General features: G+C 37.9%; 1 non-coding gene across 1 annotated transcript; it reads left to right on the forward strand.

Annotated features, from left to right (window-relative positions):
* The first annotated feature begins 19,771 nt into the window (after positions 1-19,771).
* Positions 19,772-19,875, forward strand: LOC112725513 (small nucleolar RNA R71). The gene has a single exon (XR_003164617.1). It is a non-coding gene; the product is annotated as a small nucleolar RNA R71 (small nucleolar RNA).
* The last annotated feature ends 314 nt before the right edge of the window (positions 19,876-20,189 follow it).

The following is a 20,189-nucleotide window of genomic DNA, read 5'->3' on the forward strand; positions in this document are numbered from 1 at the left end:
TTCCTCAAAATCAATTCCCTTTGAAAAGACTCAAATCCTTCACTTTTAAATCATCCGTTTAACTATTTTAAATCAGAGTTATCAAATAACAACCTTGGCAAAGACTCAAGACTCTAGGGAAGAATAACCTACCTCATTTCTTAAATTCTTTAGAAATTCTCGAAATTATACATACTTAAATTGAAATTAATTAAAATAAAGATTTAAAACCAAAACCAAGGCATGTAAGCCAAAAGTTCCAAACCAATTTCAAAATCAAAATTATTTAAGCCCAAAAACCAATTTCATTTCATTCTTAAGTCGGAAACCTTCCCAAAGTCTCGAAATTGTTTAGTCTTACTAAGTCAACATTTAAAGACTACTTCAAAAGCAAAATGAATTTAATTAGTTAAAGTTCACTTTCTTTTAAAATCCACTAAAACACCTCCAAAGGTACTTCTTTAATCGAACTTCAAAATATAGGTCTTTTCATATTTAAATCAATCTTAAAACATAAAATTTCCTTAAACAGATGAAACTCGAAACACATATTTTTTTAATAATTCAAGAACCAAATAATAAGACATTTCAAATCCAATCCCTTTCTAAATCACATTTTAAAACTGAATCTTAAATCTCATAAAAATTTGGTAGCATCTCCCTTTAAAACTTGGACATTGCCACCCTTTTCGGGTCCCAACCAAACTGTTCTGCAACCCCTTCCATGAGTTCAAAATCAAATCAGTTCAAAATCAGACTAATTTTGAAAATTCATATCATTCCCATATTTCAAGAAAATAGATTCAAACTCAATTCATTTTCAATGAACCAAACTCGTTTCCAAAACTTTAAAGAAATAATGCAGCAACCATCCATTTAACAAAATCAAACCACAATCCATTCAAACAACAATCATATTCATCTTAAAATAGTCCGACAATACATAAGACGTATACAATCACTAAAGGTACATTCATCACATTAATATCCATTTCTAACAATTCCAAATTATAAAATTGAGTTCTTTGAAAAAGCCCCTACCTCGATAAGTTGAAACCGTAACCCAAACGCGTCAACTGAACTCTTTCTCTCAACCCAAACTTAACGGCAACTTCAATTCCAACTCCGCACACTTTCGCAATAACGTAATAGCTTTAAAACACAACATGCAACCTCGGTTACTAACTCCTAAGACCAGCAATATTGAAAAGACTTCAATACATGTAATAGAACACTAACGCGGGGTCTCCGAAATAGAAATACTTACTGTAGTAACAAAACGAAGTAGCGACAGTTTCTGAACCGGTTTGGCGACACCTCCGGCAGCCACCTCAAGCGGCAGCAGCAACCGGACTCTGGCGACGGCAACTGAAACCAACATGCAGAGATTGTGACATTTCCAAACACTCAAAAGATATGAAACCCAATACTCAAAACCTTACCGGCAGTGGTCGTTGGTGACGGCAATGACATTTTTCGGCGGCGAAGGCTCGGCCACCCATCACCAGTGGTAGCAGCGGAGCATGTGACGGCAGCTGGGCATATCAGCGGTGAGAGGAACTAGCTCAGTCTCGGACCTCTCTCCCCCTCCTTCGCGTACTTCTCTTCTCGCGTTGGGCTCCCCTTCCCGACGACGCACTCCACGACGACAGAAGCATGCATGAATGGCGGCGACGTCTTCCTCTTTCACTGGGTCGTGGTCGGTGGTGACGGACACGACGTCAGTGGCGGCTTCACCCCTGCGCGCGTCTCTGCTCTTTCACGAGAGACGATGGCGCGGCTGTGGCGAGGCAGCGGTCCAGAGCAGTACGTTGGTGGAGCGACGGGACCTCCTCCCTGGCGCTCTCTTCCTCTATCTCAGATCCCCCTCTCCTTCCTCCCCTTTCCTTCTTTCTTTCATTTTCTTCTTTCCTTTCTTTCTTCTGTTCTTTCTTTCTTTCTGAACTGTGTGTGTGTGTTGGTGAGTGTGAGTGTGAGTGAGATAAGTGTAGTATTAGGGTTTCGGGTAGCGTGGGTTAGTTTAGGTATTTTTGTTAAAAATAGGGATAATAGGGTAATTTTTTATAAAATAATTAAAAATAGAATAATAATTAAAAACCAAATTAAATATAGAGTATCCATCTTAAAAATACTTTTCAATTACAATTTGTAAATTATTTTCATTCCAATGCTAATTTAATAAAAATTGAGGATAAGTAAATTAATTTTCTTTTATAATTTAAATAAGGTTAAAAATTTAAATATTTAAAATTAAGGCATATAAAATATTAATAATTTTTCAAGTATAAGAACTCTAAATAATAAATAAGAATTTACTCAAATTATATATAAAAATCTCTAAAAATATAATCTTAAATAAATATAATTGATCATAAATAATTTATTAATAACTTTTTAAAATTAGGGGTCTTACACGCATTGCTACTCTCTCCTCCTTCACTTCTCAATTTGAAAATGGCACCAAGGCTGATTGGATTTCTCTTGATGACCACCTCGAGCCAACATAGCATATTCATCCTCTGGGCTAGCACAACAACCTCATGCTTTGGGTTTCACTTCAGTCCAACATAATGCTTGATTAGCACTTCAAAAAAGTATAGAAGCCCAAACTCATGAATTGAAAAACAACAATGCACATACCAACCCAATTCAAACTGGGCTTCTCCTAAGCCTAAGTTTGGTGATAAATCTTAATTTTGTGGTTTATCTTGTGTTGAATTTAGGGGATTTTATCAACTTATCTCACATTTATTCAATGAAATAGCATGATTTTGTGAATCTCTCCTAATTTGTGCGTAAGAGTGAAAACATGATTTTTAGGCTTTTAAATTGCTAATTTCGATTCACTTTGATTCCACTCGATGCCTTGATATGTTTGTTGAGTGATTTCAGGTTCATAAGGCAAGAAATAGATGCAATAAGTGAAGAGAGAAGCATGCAAAGTGGAGAATTCATGAAGAAATGAGCATTTGGAGAACTCAAAACCATGCATACACGCCATCTATGCGTACGCATCACGCATTTATGGCCACGTGCACGCATCACCCATGCGTACGCGTGATGAGGGAATTCGCCAGCCAAGCGCACGTGTGACGTTGGTCACATGACCTCATTAAAGTGAAGACGTTGGGGGCGATTTTTGAGCTTTCCAGGCCCAAATCCAACTCATTTATGAGGCTATTTGATGAAGAATTCAAGATTGGACAAAGGGGGAGCAATTAGATTAGCTAGGATGATGCTTTAGGTAGTTTTTTAGAGAGAGAAGCTCCCTCTTCTTTCTAGAAATTAGGTTTTTTAGTTTAGTTTTCTCTTAGATTTAGGTTTAATTACTTGTTTTGATTTAGTTTCCTTTACTTTCCCTTGTTGATTTGCTTTAATTTCCTTAGTTCCTCTTGTTAATTTCTCTTTTATGCCTCTTTTTAGTTTATGATCACTTTTGTTGATTTTAATTTCATTTAATTTCCTTGCTTCTTTTTTTAGTAATTGCTTTCCTTAGTTGTTTTTATTACTTTTATTGTCATTTAAATTCTTGTTTCCTTATAAACCCAACCCGTGAAACTCATAACTAATAATTGAGAACTCGACTGTAATTCCTAGGGAGAATGACCCGGGACTATTACTCATGGTTATTTTTACTGAATTGACCTTGTGACAACCAAAATTAAACTCTGATTGAGTGTTACTTGTCGGTTTGGAACTATACTTGCAACGAAGTTATTTCCTCTTACCGAGAAGAAATTCCTAACCGACGATAATACTCTTTCAAGTTTTTGGCACCGTTGCTGGAAATTGCAATGTGTGCTTGTTATTAGTTATTGTACATATGTTAATATTGTAAATAGCTTGATTTTGGTTTGTTTGCTAGTTTTTGTTAGTTGTAGCATCTTGTTTTTCTTGTTTCTTGTTAGCTTTTGTTTTTATTTTCTCTTGTCACTATTAATTCTCATCCCTTTGGCTATGAGTTTGGTTCAAACTATGTTGTAGGAAATGGAAGCTTCAATGGAGGTTTGCAGCAAGGAATTGGAAATCAAAGGTAGGAGGAGCGTCAAGCTTATGGATAACCTTCATAGCAACATCCTCCTCCGGTTTCTTATGGGTACAATCCAACTCCTAATGCTTACCAATCTAATGGATGTGGTAACCCTCATTGTGATTGTCAACCACAATCACCATATGCATATGACCAATTCCCTCAACATAGCCCTTATCAACCCCACTCAAAAGCCTTATACCACCATTCACCTCCATATGATCCTAACCCATATCTACCATACCAACCACCATATGAACCATACCTAGAACCACCACATTTTCATCACTAATACTCCCAAGAACCACCAATTCTCTATACACCACCTCAAGATTTTTACCAATATGAACCACCTTCCAACCATAATTCTTTTCCCTCAAACAATGAACCCTCTCTTCCACCACCACCTTCATTGGACCAATCTCTCCAACCCCTAATGCAAGAACAACAAGAACTTCTAACTCTTTACCAAAAGCAAGGGGAAGTCGTGGCTAGCTTAACCAAAGTGATGAGCCAATTGGCATCATTGTTCTCAACTATCCAAGACATCCTTATTGTTAAATGTGGAGGATTAGTTGAGGAGCACGATGAGAAGGAGAATTTAGAGCTTCAAGGTGAAGAAGAAGAGTTGAGGCAAGAAGTGCAAAAAGAGGAGGAGGTAGAGATAATTGAACCAAAGGAAGTGGTTGAAGATTTAGGAGATGTTAAGTGCAAAGAGGAATCTCAAGTTGAAGAGCCTTGTTCCATGGAACTTGATGAACGGAATTTTTGATGGTATAGAATTTCATAAATGAGATCTCATTGCAAGTATAGTTTCTAAACCAATCAATAATCTTTTCATACAAAAATTTGTTTGTCACAAGTACAAACCCCTAAATTTATAAACCGAAGTATTGAAACCTCGGGTCGTTCTCCCTAGGAATTGCGATAAAGTGTCTTGTTATTGGTTATGAGGTATGTTTTGGGGTTTTTGGGATAATAAACAAGAAATATAAATGGCAAAGAAAATAAACTAACAAAAAGGTCTTGGCAAGGTTTGGTGGTCAAGGATCTCTATCCTTGTCACTAACCACAACATGAGAATTGACAAGGATCAATCCCACTAAGTCATCCTATAACTAGTAGTAAAGGAAAGTCAAGTGAGCTATATCAATCCAAGTCCATAAGTCCTAGCTCTCCACCAATTAAATTAGTGAGACCTAGAGTTAATGGCTCCCAATCATCAATCACTTGGACATTAGTAACTCAAGAGTTCCTAAGTTGCCTTCCCAAGCCAAGAGCATAAAAGGAAGGCATAGTAAAATTGCAAGGAAAGTAAATCTACTCTACTCAATTTCAAGGAATTAAACAACAACAAATCAAATGAACAATAAAGGAAATCAAAACATGTATTGCATTAAAAAGAAAAGGAAGGAACAAAAGTGCATCAACAACAAAGTAGAGAATTACAAGAATTGAAATACAAAACAAGAGAGAGAAGAAGAAGAGGAACAAGAAATTATAAAGGAAAAGTAAATCAAAGCATGAATTAAACCTAGATCTAAGAAGAGATTAACCTAAACCTAAACCTAATCCTAATCCTAGAGAGAAGTGAGAGCTTCTCTCTCTAAAACTAACTCTAAACTAATCCTAATGTGTAAAGTGTTGCTTTCTCCTTCAACCCTTGGTCCTTTTATGCATTTCCCGCCAAAAACTCAGCTCTAAATAGGGCCAGAAACCCTCCAAATTGCCAGGCACGAGTTTGACTAAAATAATCACGTGTGGCCTTCGGCGCGTACGCATCCATGGAGCATTTTGCAATCCACGCGTAGGCGCATAGTGCGTGCGCGCGTCCATGAGCGTTTTCCAAATTTTTTGTTTTTTTATGATTTCTCCACTTTGGATGCTTTCCTCTCCATTCCTTTGATCCATTCCTAGCCTTTTCAACCTGAAATCACTTAATAAACACATTAAGGCATCTAGTGGAATCAAAGGTGAATCAGGATTAACCGATTAAGGGCCTAAAAAGCACGTTTTCATACTCAAGCACAAATTAGGAGATAATCATAAAACCATGCTATTTCATTGGATACATGTGAGAAAAGGTTGATAAAATACTCTAAATTCAACACAAGATAAACCCTAAATATGGGGTTTATCAACCTCCCCACTCTTAAACCAAGCATGTCCTCATGCTTAAACCAAGAGAAAGCAAAGGGTATCAACATTAATTCAATGTAAACTAATTACATGCAATCTACCTATATGCAACTATCTACATGAATGCAACTACTTGCTCAACATAAATCAATTCCCAAGAGAACATATATGCACAAGGGCCTAAGACTAGCAAGTCTAATCCAAAATTGAATTGAGTTATTAAATATTTTTATAAACTTGCAAAAGGAGATGATCATAGGTGAAAACATGTAATTGAGCAATCGAACCCTCATCGGATGTGTTTGCACTCCATTCGCTCAAGTGTTTAGGGTTGATTCTCTCAATTCTCTCTTAATCAAGCTTTCCAAGATTTGTTTTTCATCTAACAAACAACATTTATTTCATGCATGCATACAAGTATCATGAGGTCTTTTCATTGGTTGTAATGGGGCTAGGGTCAAGGTAAGGATGCATATTTGGCAAAGTGAGCTTGAAATTTGAATCTTTGATCAACTTAAACTTCCCACCTAAACTATGACAACCTATACAATTCAAAGCTATCCTAACTACCCATTCTTCACTTTTTCACATACTCATGCATGTCCTTTTCATTTCACAACACTTAATTGAGCTTCACTTTGCTTTGGGGTATTTTGTACCCTTTTTATTTCTCTTTTTTTTTTCTTTTTCTTTCTTTTTTCTATTTTTATTTTCTTTTTCTTTTCCATACTCTTCTTTTGTTATTTTTTTCTTTTCTTTTTCTTTTTCTTTCATTTTTCTCATTTTTTTTCTTTCAAACTATATACAAGAACATCAATGCATAAGGTCTATACATTTAATCAATACATTAGTATGTACCCAATTCCCAATATTTACAACAAAAATACGAAAACTACCCTTTTATTCACCCAATGTCCCAAGTTTTCCCACACTTGAGTGATACACACACACTAGCCTAAGATAATCAAAGATCCAAATAAGGACTTTTATTGTTTTCCGCTTTAGGGCTTGTAATGTGCTAAATTAAGAATGAGTGGGTTAATCGTAGGCTTAAAGTTGGCTAACAATGGAAGATAAAAGGTAAGGCTTTTTGGGCGAGTGAGCTAATGAAACAATGGCCTCAATCATATAAATGCATGTCTCCATAAAATAATAGACATAAAGAATCAAACAAATCAAAGATTACAATCATAGAAAGAGAATAATTGCACACAAGAAGGAAAATAAGTGGTTATAAAATGTAACCACACCATTAGGCTCAAATCTCACTAGGTTGTGTGTTTTTAGCTCAAAAACATGATCCACAATATATATATATAATTCAAGCAAGTTCAATGTTTTCACTCAAATCAATCGGTGCCCTATAGATAGAAATCTTAAAAAGTTTCATTATTTTGACTAAGCTTATTGTGTATATATATACAAAAATAAGAAAATGCAAGTAAAAATCCTAAAAAACCTAAAAATGAAATGCAAAAGTGTTGGGATTAGAAATTTGTCACCCAAGAATGCCGAACGGTCAGACGACCTCCCCACACTTAAAAGTTTGCACCGTCCTTTGTGCGTTCAAAGATGAGCAAGGGGGTACGGCGACTCTCCGGAATGCTACCTTCAGCTGGTAGGTCAACCGGTGCTGCGTGTTCTTTCTTTTGCTTCCATTTTTGCTTGCGGTGCATCAATCATGAAAAAATAGAAAATAATACCATAAGATGAGAAAATACAAAAGCAAGGAAGCATATTTGTTAGAATGAGGTACTAATCACTAGAATTAAGTGAGTGAATCGGTGTGACATTAATGAAATTAGGAATGTGAGTCCTAAATTAGGTGCCTTCTAGAACACACATTAGCATAAAAAGCTCTGTCACAAAAGAAGTATGCACTTTATTCATTCTAGTGTGCTTGAAATGCTTTAAGTAAACTTATAAGGTAAAACGAGCATTAAAGAGACATGAGAGCATTCAAGCTATAAACATATGGATGCATATGATCATGAAACACAATGCATTAAAGTAAATGCACAACATCCATCAAGAAATTACCTAATCAAAGAATAAGATTCAAATCACATGGTGGCCAAATCATGCAATTTAAGAAGAGTTACAAGCTTGAAGGCGATTCTCATCACTTGGTATTCTCAAAAGGTAAGCATGAAGAACTCAAAACCAAGTAGCAAAATATAACCTCAACCAAGGAATCAAACAATGACTATCCAAAAACAATTATGCTAAGATAGCATTTAGGCAATAAGAGGCAGCAATATATAGTAAACAAAATCAATTATCCAACACGCATAATGAAAAAGAGAAAAGAAAAATGAAAACTAAGCTAAATTACTAACTAATCAACTAACCAGCTAACTAATTAACTAACTAAAATAAATGGCTATCAATGGTGTTTGGAAGTGTTGGATGAGGGGTAAGAGAAGGGAAGGAGAAAGAAGAAGGAAAGAAATGGAAAGAGGAGAAGAAAAGAAGTGTAGTGAAGGAAGGGCATCCACGCGTACGCGTGCATGGCGCGCGCGCGTGGATGATAGTGCAGTGGACGTGATGCGTACGCGTACATGGAACGTCCGCGTGCATGGAAAACCAGAGAGCGATGCGTACGCGCCAGGTGCGCGCACGTGTGGGTGGTGTTGGGCCTGGGCTCAATGTTCGCACCGTGCAGGCATAACTCTCGGGTTTTTGGCTGGGGGTAGAATTTTTGCAATCCAAGCATACGCGTATATGGTGAAAATGCTTAATACACGAATACGCGTGGATTGGCGAAAATGCTTAATGCACGCATACGCGTGAGGTGCGCGTACGCGTGGATGGTGCTTTGTTTAGCAAAATTTTCTATGTTTTTGCACCAATCCAAGCATTCCAAACCTCCAAACAGCTACCAAAACACCTTAAAACCTTATTTAACACACTAAACTACCAAATAAACTCAACAAATCAATCAAAACATGAAATTAAACTAATTACCAATATGTACAAAAGAGAAAAATTGAAAAGAATTTACCATGGTGGGATGTCTCCCACCTAGCACTTTTGTTTATTGTCCTTAAGTTGGACTTATGGGGAGCTCCTCTCAGGCTGGCTTGTGCTTAAAGCTATATTTGAACATCCACCAATGCTTGAGTCTCCAATAATGACTTGAATCATTTTGTGGTGGTGGGAAGTATCCCATATGATTCTCTTGCTCATCTTGTGGTTCTGCGACGTATCTCCATGGATTGGAGTGCTCAGGATCTGTAATTTGTTGGTGATATTCCCAGCCACCATTAGAGATTGGTGACGGTGGGTAATATCCCATAAAATTTGTTTGATCATAAGATGAGTTGAACTCCATTTGAATTTTGTAAAATACAACACCAAGGAAAATTGAAATTCATGTCTCAGAGAAGAATTTCTTAGTGAGGCAATAACTCAAACACCTTGGTTTCAATCTAAAATAGAAAAAAAAAAGAAAGAAAATACTTGATCTAGACTTCTCACCCACTTAATCATTGTTGATCTAAATCAATCCCCGACAACGGCGTCAAAAACTTGATGGGTGGAAAATCAGATTCCACACCTAACTCACCGGCAAGTGTACCGGGTCACATCAAGTTGTAAAACTCACAAGAGTGTAGTCGATCCCACAAGGATTGATGGATTAAGCAACTTTAGTGAGGTGATTAGTTTATTCAAGCTAACATTGGTGAATTGAATGAAAGTGAAGCAACAGAAAGTAAATTGCTGAGAATTGTAAATGACAGAATATAAATAGGCAGAAAACTTAAAGAGCAAGGAATGTAAACTGCAGAAGCTTAAATGACAAGAAAGGTAAAGTGCAGTGAATGTAAAGGGAATTGGGGGCTAGGAAATTAAAGAAGACAGTAAATTAGAACTTAGAACAAATGACAGAATCTTAAATGACAAGGAAAGTATTGTATCATCCGAAAAGTGAATTGAGGTGCAGAGAAATTTAAATTGCTTAGAAATGTAAATCAAGCTCACAACAAACTCATGTAAAATTTCAGAAAGGAAAACTTGCAGAAGAAGATTAGCAGAAAGAAACATTTGATATCCGATCTTTAATTCATAGATTCAGAAAATAGAAAAGAAATGGAACTCCAAGATGAAGATCTTGATGCACGAAAACTTGTCCCTTAACAAATCTCCCTCGGCAAGTTTACCGAATTGTCGTCAAGTAAAAACTCACAGTAGAGTGAGGTCGAATCCCACAGGGATTGATTGGTCAAGCAACTTTAATTGGAAGAATGTTCTAGTTGAGCTAAGCAGAAAGTGAGTTGAGAATTGCCGGAAATTAAATGGCGGAAAAGTAAATAGCAGAAAATAAATGACGGGAAGTAAATTGCAGAATCTTAAATGGAGAAGGGAAATTTAGCATGAAAGTAAATGGCATAAAGTAAAGAGAATGGGTAAGATCAGAAATGGGGAATTCATTGGGCTTAGGAGATGTTGCATTCTCCGAATCAAGTTCATTTTCATCTCTTCCTCAATCAATGCATTCATTGATCTCCTTGGCAATCTTAAGTGATTGAATTCCAATTCCTTGGTAATTCAATCTCTCAAATCAGATCAATAGCCAATTCCTTTGTCTAATTGCTCATGAGAAGAGATAAAGTGTGGTCACTGATTATACCATATGTATTTCCAAATCAAAGTATTGGGAGAATTATATATCACCATATCCGCCCAAACCCCAATTTCGTCCAACATGAGAAAACATTTCTAGCATGATCTCTTCATCCCTTTTCCAAGATTCAGAAGAGATCCAAGTATGAATAGATTCTTTTCCAAGATAACTACTCAATTGGATGAAGATTGAAAGCTTTCTAGTAAAATTAAGAGAAAAAAAAAGAAGAAGAATAATGAAAACTATTATTGATCCATCAAATTACAACAGAGCTCCCTAACCCAATGAAAGGGGTTTAGTTGTTCATAGCTCTGGGAATGGAAAGCAAAGATGGAGAGTACATTCTGAAAGTTAAACTAGAAGTGCAGAGAAAGTAAAATACAGAGAGTAATTCTAATAATGCCAAGAGCTCCTTTCTAGTTCAAAGCTCTCCCTATTTATACTACTCTTCTGATCTTCTAGTTGGCTCTTCAAGTCTTGGATATGGGCCTTTGGATTTTGAGTTGAAGCAGTTATCTTCTTCAGTGGGCTCAGCTTTACTTGTAGAGAAAGTGTAAAGTAGGCAGGGACTTTAGCTTAGGGCGTTAGTGGTGTTAACGTTAAGTGAAAATGTGGGGTTGAGAACGTTAGTGACAATCATCTTTTTCACTAACGTTCCTAACCCAAAGTGGTCCACGTTAACTTCAACGTTAGTGGCACTAACGTGACCACTAACGTTGACCCTTGCCCCTTCGCAAACGATACTGTGGTTTACCTTTATCATTAACGTTGAGAGTATGATGCACATAAACTAGTTATGCTACGATTTAGGAAATTGCACGATCGGCAAAATTCCTTCCGGCAAGTGCACCGGTTATCGTCAAGTAAAAACTCACAATAGAGTGAGGTCGAATCCCACAAGGATTGGTTGAATGAGCAATTCGGATTAGAAGTGTGTTCTAGTTGAGCGGAATCAAGGTTTGAGATGAGAATTGCGAAATGTAAAATTGGCGGGAAAAGTAAATAACAAGAAAATTAAATGGCGGAATCTTAAATTGCATGAATTAAAGAGCAGAATGTAAATTGCTGAAATTAAAAGGGAATGGGGGTGATTGCAAGAATTGAGTTGCAGAATGTAAAGAGAAGATGGAAATCAGAAATGGGAATTCATTGGGTTATAGGAGATATTGAGATCTCCGAATCAAAACATGTTTATCTCTTCCTCAACCAATGCGTTCATTCAATTTTGCTTGGCAATCTTATATGATTGGATCCCAATTCCTTGGCTCACCAATGCTCTCTAAAAACAAACAAATTCCCAATCCCTTGGTTTAAATGTTCATAAGAAGAGATGATGCTTGATCACTGATTATACCACACAATTTCATGAACCACAATTTGGTAGGATTACATGTCACAATATCCATCCAAACCCCAATCCAATCCACTGTGAGAAAGCTTCTCTAGCATGAATCCTCCATTCCTTTCCCAAGGCTCCGAAGGATTCCAAGTATGAGTAGTTTCTTTCCCAAGACAACTACTCAATGGAATTAGATCGAGAAGCTTTCTAACAAAATTCAAGAGAAAAGATTGAAGAAGAAGATAAACTATTATTGATTCATTGAATTACAATAGAGCTCCCTAACCCAATGAAAGGGGGTTTAGTGAATCATAGCTCTGAATTCAATTACAAAGAAAAGGAAAACTAGCTAAAAGTGAAAGTAAAAGTCCCCTCTAACTTAACTTCTATCCTATTTATACACTTTCTATATTGAGCTTCAGTTGTGCTTCTTGGGCTTTGAGGCCTCTCCTTGCTTTCCTTTTGCCTTGGGTTTATGATCCATAATCTTGATGAGGTTGTTGATCCAAATCCTGTAACATTTATTGAGCCAACTTAGTGATAATCAAATAATGACACATGACTCAATAAATTGAGATTTCAAACTCATCAATCCTTCAGGCCCAATCCCATAAACCATGATATTCAATTGGGTTTCATACCAAAGTAAGTTTAAGTTAATATTTGTGCTCAAAGACTAACTTAAATCACAATATTTTTGGCCCAGAAACCTTTTCCAAGAGTGGCGTTTAAGTTGTAGTTTAAGCTTAAACTGCAGCTTAAACGCCAGACACTTCCAGTGAGGCCTTTTGTAGAAGCACGTTTAAGCTTCAGTTTAAGGTTAAACTGAAGCTTAAACGTGGAAATGGAAGAAGGTAGCCCTGGAGAGTCATGTAGTCGAACACGTTTAAGCTTCAGTTTAAGGTTAAACTGAAGCTTAAACGTGGAGATAGGAAGGGCAGCCCTGGAGGTCGAACACGTTTAACCTCCAGTTTGAGGTTAAACTGGAGGTTAAACGTGGAAAAGGGTGGAGGCATACTGGAGGTCGAACACGTTTAACCTCCAGTTTGAGGTCAAACTGGAGGTTAAACGTGGAAGCTTAGAATGGTGGCCCTGGAGGTGTCGAACACGTTTAACCTCCAGTTTGAGGTCAAACTGGAGGTTAAACGTGGAAATGGAGAGAGCAACCCTGGAGTAGAAAAGCTGTCGAACACGTTTAAGCTCCAGTTTGAGGTCAAACTGGAGCTTAAACGTGGAATGGCTCCCTGGTACTCTTCCTGGTTCTGGCGTTTAACCTCCAGTTTGAGGTCAAACTGGAGGTTAAACGTGGAACTCCTCCGTGGGTGGCATACTCATTCTGGCGTTTAACCTCCAGTTTGAGGTCAAACTGGAGGTTAAACGTGGAATGCTTCTTTAGTGAGGCTTTTCATTCTGGCGTTTAACCTCCAGTTTGAGGTCAAACTGGAGGTTAAACTTCAATTCCAGCATTTCTTATCCTTCATGATTTTTGGCGTTTAAGCTCTAGTTTAGGCTTAAACTGGAACTTAAACTCCACATGTGATATTCAAGCTTCCTTTATTGATTTTGTTGCTTCCTTGCCTAGCCTCTTCTTCCCTGAAATCATCCAAGCAATTGCATTAAAGTCTTGCAAAATTTCATGAGAAATCTTCCATTCATAGCATTTAAGTATTATAACTAAAACTCATGGAATATGCATCAAAATCATGTTGTTTGGATGGTTCATTGCTTTGTTCTTCATTTAACCATTTTTGGTTACTTTAAGCTCAAGAAAATGCATAAAACAACTAAAACTAATAGAAAAATGCTAGTGAAACTAGCCTATGATGCCTTGGCATCACAACACCAAACTTAATACTTGCTTGTCCCTAAGCAAGTCCTGAGTTATTTGAGAAGAAAGTATGAAACAGAAAGCAATTACATTGGCTATATTAGCAAGCATTTGAAGTTCATCAGAAGGGTTTTATGCAGAAAGTTGCAGCATCACTTTTTCATACTTATCAGGTAGGATTATCACTTTTTCATTGCATCCATCAAACATTGCTATGGCCTCTTGTTATTCTTATGTCTTTGGCACTTTTCTCTTCTTTGTTTTTCTTTTCTTTTTCTTAGAGCTTCTTTTGCTCCTTGTTTGCTTAGTGTCATGTGTTGCACAAGCCTTTCGCATTTTCTTTTTCTTATCAGTGCACTACACATATCCACTTTAGGCATTTTAGTTCACATTTCTTCTTGAGACATTGGTGCCCAGCACCTCTTTGTGTGACTAAATGTTTTGTATTTAGGTTGCTCTTGATAATGGACTTTTGGTTGATAATCCCGGGTTAGTTAACCCAAGTTACCAAGTGTTGAAACACTCCTCAGAACCTATTCATCCAAGCATATCCTTAATACATAAACACCACAGGCATTTGTCTCAGAAGTTCAAACCATTGGTACCTAGCTTATTTTCTCAATTTTTTTTTTGCTTTTTGGTTGCCTTTTTCCGTGGCTTTTTCTTTTTCTTTTTCTTTCTTTTTCATGGCCAAAGACATTTATTCATCAAGATCCATAGACAATTTTCACTTTCTACATAAAAAATGATAATTCTACACTCTAATTTTAGTGATCTGACTAAACAATCAAGCATGCATACCACCACTTAATTCTACTTGATTTGTCACTAATTTAGCCAAGTTACTTTTGTTCAAACTTTTCTTTTATTTTTGGAAACAGAACAAGCATGGCACGCACTTGTTTAAGAAGGTGAAGTTATATCCAAACATCCAGGCATTCACTTTATTCAAAGCACTTAACAAACACACATACTAAAAAAAACGACTCATAAAAAAAAGACTCCACATAACACTTAAATGACTTATGATGAAAACACGTTCATAAAGACAATTCACCAATTATCATTTGATTATTAAGGAACGAGACCACCTCTTATTTATTGCTTGGTTCTTCTTAATTCTTGGGATCCTGCTTCTTCTTGCTTCCTGCCTCTTTTTGACCACTTGTGCCTCCCTTGTCTTTTCTTTTGAGCTTTTTCCAGAATCCAGCCTTTTTCATCGTTTCTTCCACTCCTTTTTCAAGGATCATTGCCTTGTTTATTTCTCCTTCTTTCCTCCCTTTGAAATACTCATCATAAGCTGGGAATGCTGGGTCCATCTTGTGTAGATGTTCCCCTATGTAGTTAAGCTTGATTTGCGAACTGATGTTGTAATCAGCTTGGACTGAGTATCTTGCATTCTGTAAAGTGGTGGCTTCCTTGATTGCCAAGACATTGGCATCTTGGTGTTGGCATATGTGGCTGAAGGATTCCTGTAAGTGTAAATTTTGTTCCCTTTGCAGATCGAAGAATCTTGATTCAAAGTTCCTTTGCATATCCATCATTTTTAGATGAAAGTCCTCTTGTCTCTCCTGAGACCTCATGTATTGTTGAGACATTCCTTCCATGATTTCCTGCATTCTGCTCATATCCATGGGGTCTCTGGGAATTCGTTGTCTTCTTTCAGGAGTTGCTTGCTCTTCTTGCTCTTCTTCTCTATCTTCTCCTTCCTGTCTTTCTTGTTCTGCTTCTTGCTCGGCTTCCACTTGTTGCCCTTCTTCATTTCTTCTTCTTGTATGTCTTGGAGGAGTTGGGCCAAGAGTCATTCTGTGCGCAGTTATGGCCAGTCCAGGATATAGCCAATTAGGTCTTTCATCCTCAAGTGGTACTTGGGCATCGATGCATAGTCTAATGATAGTGCTAGGGAAGTGGAGCCAGGATTCAGGGTCACTTTTCTCACTAAACTCTTGTATCTGTTCAGCAATGAGTTTATGAACTTTGATCTCCCCTCCAACCATAATGCAATGTAGCAAGATGGCTCTTTTAGGGACTATTTCTGAAGAGTTTGCAGTGGGTAGGATGGATCTCCTAACTATTGCATACCACCCTTTAGCTTCAGGTGTTAGGTCTCCCCTTCTCAAGACTCTTGGGGCCCCTCTTGTTTTTCTCACCCATTCAGCTCTGATGGCACAAAGGTCTTCAGCAATAGTTGTATAGTCAGGTTCTCCTATCATCCTTTCTTCATAACTTGCTTGGCTGAAATGTATGTTTTTCAGGCCAAGAGTTTTCATGATTGCTTTGGGACTGAAGTCAACTTCCACCCCTCTCACATAGCTTTTGTATGTGGGATTCTTGGTTTGATCCTCCCTTACTGCATTTGCATAAAACTCTTTCACCAAGTTGATGTTGATTTTAGTGATTGGCTTAGTCAGGAGCTCCCACTTCCTCTTTTTGATCTTTTCCCAAACACCTGGGAACTCATCCTTTTCAAGGTCAAAGGGGACCTCAGCTAGTACCGTTTTAGGTCTCATCCATTCGGCTTGAATCTCATGGAAAACTGATCTGTATCTCCATGCATCGAATTCCCTGTTTTCCTCCATTGGCTGCTTGTCTTTTCTTCTTTTGTGGCTAGATGAAGCTGCCATTGATTCTTTAGTTTTGGTAAGTGACAAGCTAAAGTTGACAAGGTAAAGCAAGAAGTGTTGTTGGAAGTGTGGTGAGGTTGTTTTCGGCAAGAGATAGTTATGCTATGATGAAGGAAAATGTGTATGGAGGAGAATTGGTGGTGTGGGACTCGTTCCCCAAGTGGTTCTTTATAGTGCCCATGAGTGAAAAATGAACGGCTAGGGTGGTTTGTGAAGGGTGGCTTGATGGTAAATATATGAATTGTAGATAAGGACGATTGGCTTTTCATTTTCTTGGAAGTATTCTGGATGCATTAGGTTGTACATGTAGCTTTCTTTTCTTGCAGAACTTCCTTTTCCCATGTGTTAGTTTCAAAGATTTGTGAATTTTCTTTTTGACCAAGCACGTACCTCCCTTTGTCTTTTTCCTCCATTTTTGTCTTTTCTTTTGTACCTGCACAAACAAACAAATTTGCTATCATTTTTCGGTCCATGTGAATTATGAATAGTATTTGCACATGTAAATCAATGCTTGTCTTTATGAGCTTATAGCCGTGACTTCTACATGTATGCACACTTATTATTTGGACACCAAACTTAGTGTTTGGTTAAGTCTCCTGATGACATGAAATCCATATTGGTTGTCCTTAATGAGTGTGCATAATTCTAATAAATCATAGTCACCTTGGCTCTTTGATTCTAAACAAAGTGACTACCCTAAGTAATTGAAACCAAAGTATTAAAACATGTGAATGGTATACTTGTCATGAATTTTGAAATCCAGAGGAACTTCTTGCTTTTCATAAACTGTGTTCAAAAAGAACACCAAACTTAATGTTTGGTTGTGCACCTTGAATGAAAGATGGAATTCAATTTGAGTAAGATTTGGGAGTGCCATCAGGCACACCAAACTTAGAGATCCATTGTAATTTACATGCAAGGTTTAGTGCACTTAATCAATAGTTGTCCTGAGGATTCAAGTTCATGCATAAGAAACCATGCTTTATTAGATGTAAAGCAAAGCACTAAAGATTAAGGATACTAAAAACATGGGTTGCCTCCCATGAAGCGCTTCTTTAACGTCACTAGCTTGACGGTTGTCCCTTGTTAGGGTGGATTGTAGTGCTTGACGTCTTCTCCTCTCACTATGAAAGCGTCCCCACTTGATTCATTCATGATCTCTAAATGTTCCATAGAAAGAACTTTCCTGATTGTGAACACTTGAGGGAGCTGGGAAGGAATGGTTTTGAGGCCAGGTGGGATTGGCAGATAATGACTTGATATCACGTTATCTCCCGGAGAAAAACCTTCAGTGGGAATTTTCTTGTTTCTCCATCCTCTTGGCAATCTCCCTATCACTCTTCCCTTTCTCTTGAGGATTTCTTCATTGACCTTTATGTCAGGAGGATCCTTCTGATCTGTTTCCACTGATTCTTGTGGCTCTAACTCTTGCAACTCTTGTTTGCCTTCCAATGACTGTTTTAGAGTCTCAGCTGCTGGATTACTTTCCTCCAAACACGGATGGCTACTATCATCTTTAGGCTTTTCAGGTTCTGGTTCAGGCTCAGATGCAGGTTTGAAGACTTTGAAAATGAGCTGTTCATCATGTATTCTCAGAATTAGCTCTCCTTGTTCTACATCTATGAGCGCTCTAGTAGTGGCTAGAAATGGTCTGCCCAGAATGATAGGGTGTAAGTAGCTTTCCTCCATGTCCACAATGACAAAGTCTGTGGGGAAATAATAATCCCCCACTTTCACCAGCACATTTTCAACTACCCCTTCAGCTTGCTTCTGAGTTTTGTCAGCCAGTTGTATGATTACATCAGTGGATCTCACCTCATTCAGTTGTAGCCTCTTCATAAGAGTTAGAGGCATCACATTTATGCTAGCTCCTAGATCACAGAATCCTCTGTCAATTTTTGTTTCCACTATGATGCAAGGGATATGAAAACTTCCTGGGTCCGTTTTCTTAGAGAGTGTGTCCTTCTTGATGAGAGCACTGCATTCTTTGTTCATTGTTACCGTTTGTCCTCCCTTCAAAACTCTTTTCTTGCTTAACAATTCCTTTAAATACTTGATGTGTGTGGGCATTTGATGAAGAATCTCAAGAAAGGGAATATTGACATGAAGAGAGTTAAATGTCTCTAGAAACCTTGAGTAGGTTTTCCTTTTTTCACCTCCTCCTAACCTCTCAAGAAATGGTGCTTTTGGTTGGTATATTTCCATCATGCCTTTTTGCAGTTCCTTGGCTTGCTCAGTTCCACCTTCTTGCTTAACTTCTTCCACACCTTCCTTCAAGATTTCTGGTTCCTGTTCTGAGGGCCTGATTCCTTCTTCTTCTGAGACTTCCTTCATTATGGTGATGGCTTTGCATTCTTCCCATCTTACTCTCTTTTGTTCCCCTTTAGGATTCTTTTCTGTGTCACTAGGGAACACTGCAGTTGATTTGGGTGCCTGTTGAGATAGCTCTCCTACTTGAGATTCCATCCTTTTGAGTTTTTCACCATGGTTTCTTAAGGTAGTTCTCACATCATCCCTGAAGCTCTTCAATTCAACTATGTCTTGACTCATGGTTGCCATCATTCCTTCTATCCGGTTTAATTGATCTTGAAATTGTTGGTTCGGATTAGGTTGGGTATGTTGATTATTTTGGCCATGATATGGTGGTTGGGAGTAGGTGCTTTGTGTGGCTTGGTATGATCTTTGGTTGGAGTTTTGGTATGTGGAATTGTTATGTTGGTTGTGGTTGTAAGGTTTGTGGTTTTGTGGTTGGGTTTGTTGGTTTCCCCACCCAAAGTTTGGGTGGTTTCTCCAGCCTGGGTTGTAAGTGTTGGAATATGGATCATATGATTGCCTTTGTTGGTTTCCCACATAGTTAGCCTCATCCCAATCACCTCCTTCAATGCCTATTTCCTCTTGATCTTGTGTGTGTATTGCAGCCACTTGCTTTGTTTCTAATTGCCTGGTAAGCTCTGCTAGTTGCTTGGCAAACACCTTGTTTTGGGCTAGAATTGTATCAACATGGTTCAGCTCCATGACTCCCTTAGTGTTGTGCCTTTCTGATGCATAGTAGTACTCATTCTCAGCCACTGTCTCGATCACTTCAATGGCTTCTTCCACAGTCTTTTTCCTGTTCAATGAACCTCCTGATGAATGGTCTACAGCCTTCCTTGATTCATAAGAGAGCCCATCATAGAAGATGTGCAGTTGCACCCAATCATGGAACATGTTTGGTGGGCATTTCCTTGTCAAGTCCTTGAATCTCTCCCATGCCTCGTAGAGAGTTTCACCATCTTGTTGTCTAAAAGTCTGAACCTCAGATCGAAGCCTATTGACCTTTTGTGGAGGGTAGAAACGTGCCAGAAACTTGCTTTCCACCTCATCCCATGTTGTTAGACTCCCCCTTGGGAATGATTCCAGCCACTTAGCTGCTTTGTCCCTAAGTGAAAATGGGAACAAAAGCAGTTTATAGGCATCTTCCTGGACTCCATTGGACTTCACAGTGTCACAAATTCTCAGGAATTTTGTGAGATGTTGGTTTGGGTCTTCATTAGCACTTCCTCCAAAGGAACAATGATTTTCCACAAGTGATATTAGCTGTGGCTTGAGCTCAAAATTGTTGGCCTGAATGGGTGGTTTCTGGA

Source organism: Arachis hypogaea, chromosome 11 (genome assembly GCF_003086295.3).
Source record: "Arachis hypogaea cultivar Tifrunner chromosome 11, arahy.Tifrunner.gnm2.J5K5, whole genome shotgun sequence".
In the NCBI taxonomy this organism is placed as follows: Eukaryota; Viridiplantae; Streptophyta; class Magnoliopsida; order Fabales; family Fabaceae; genus Arachis; species Arachis hypogaea.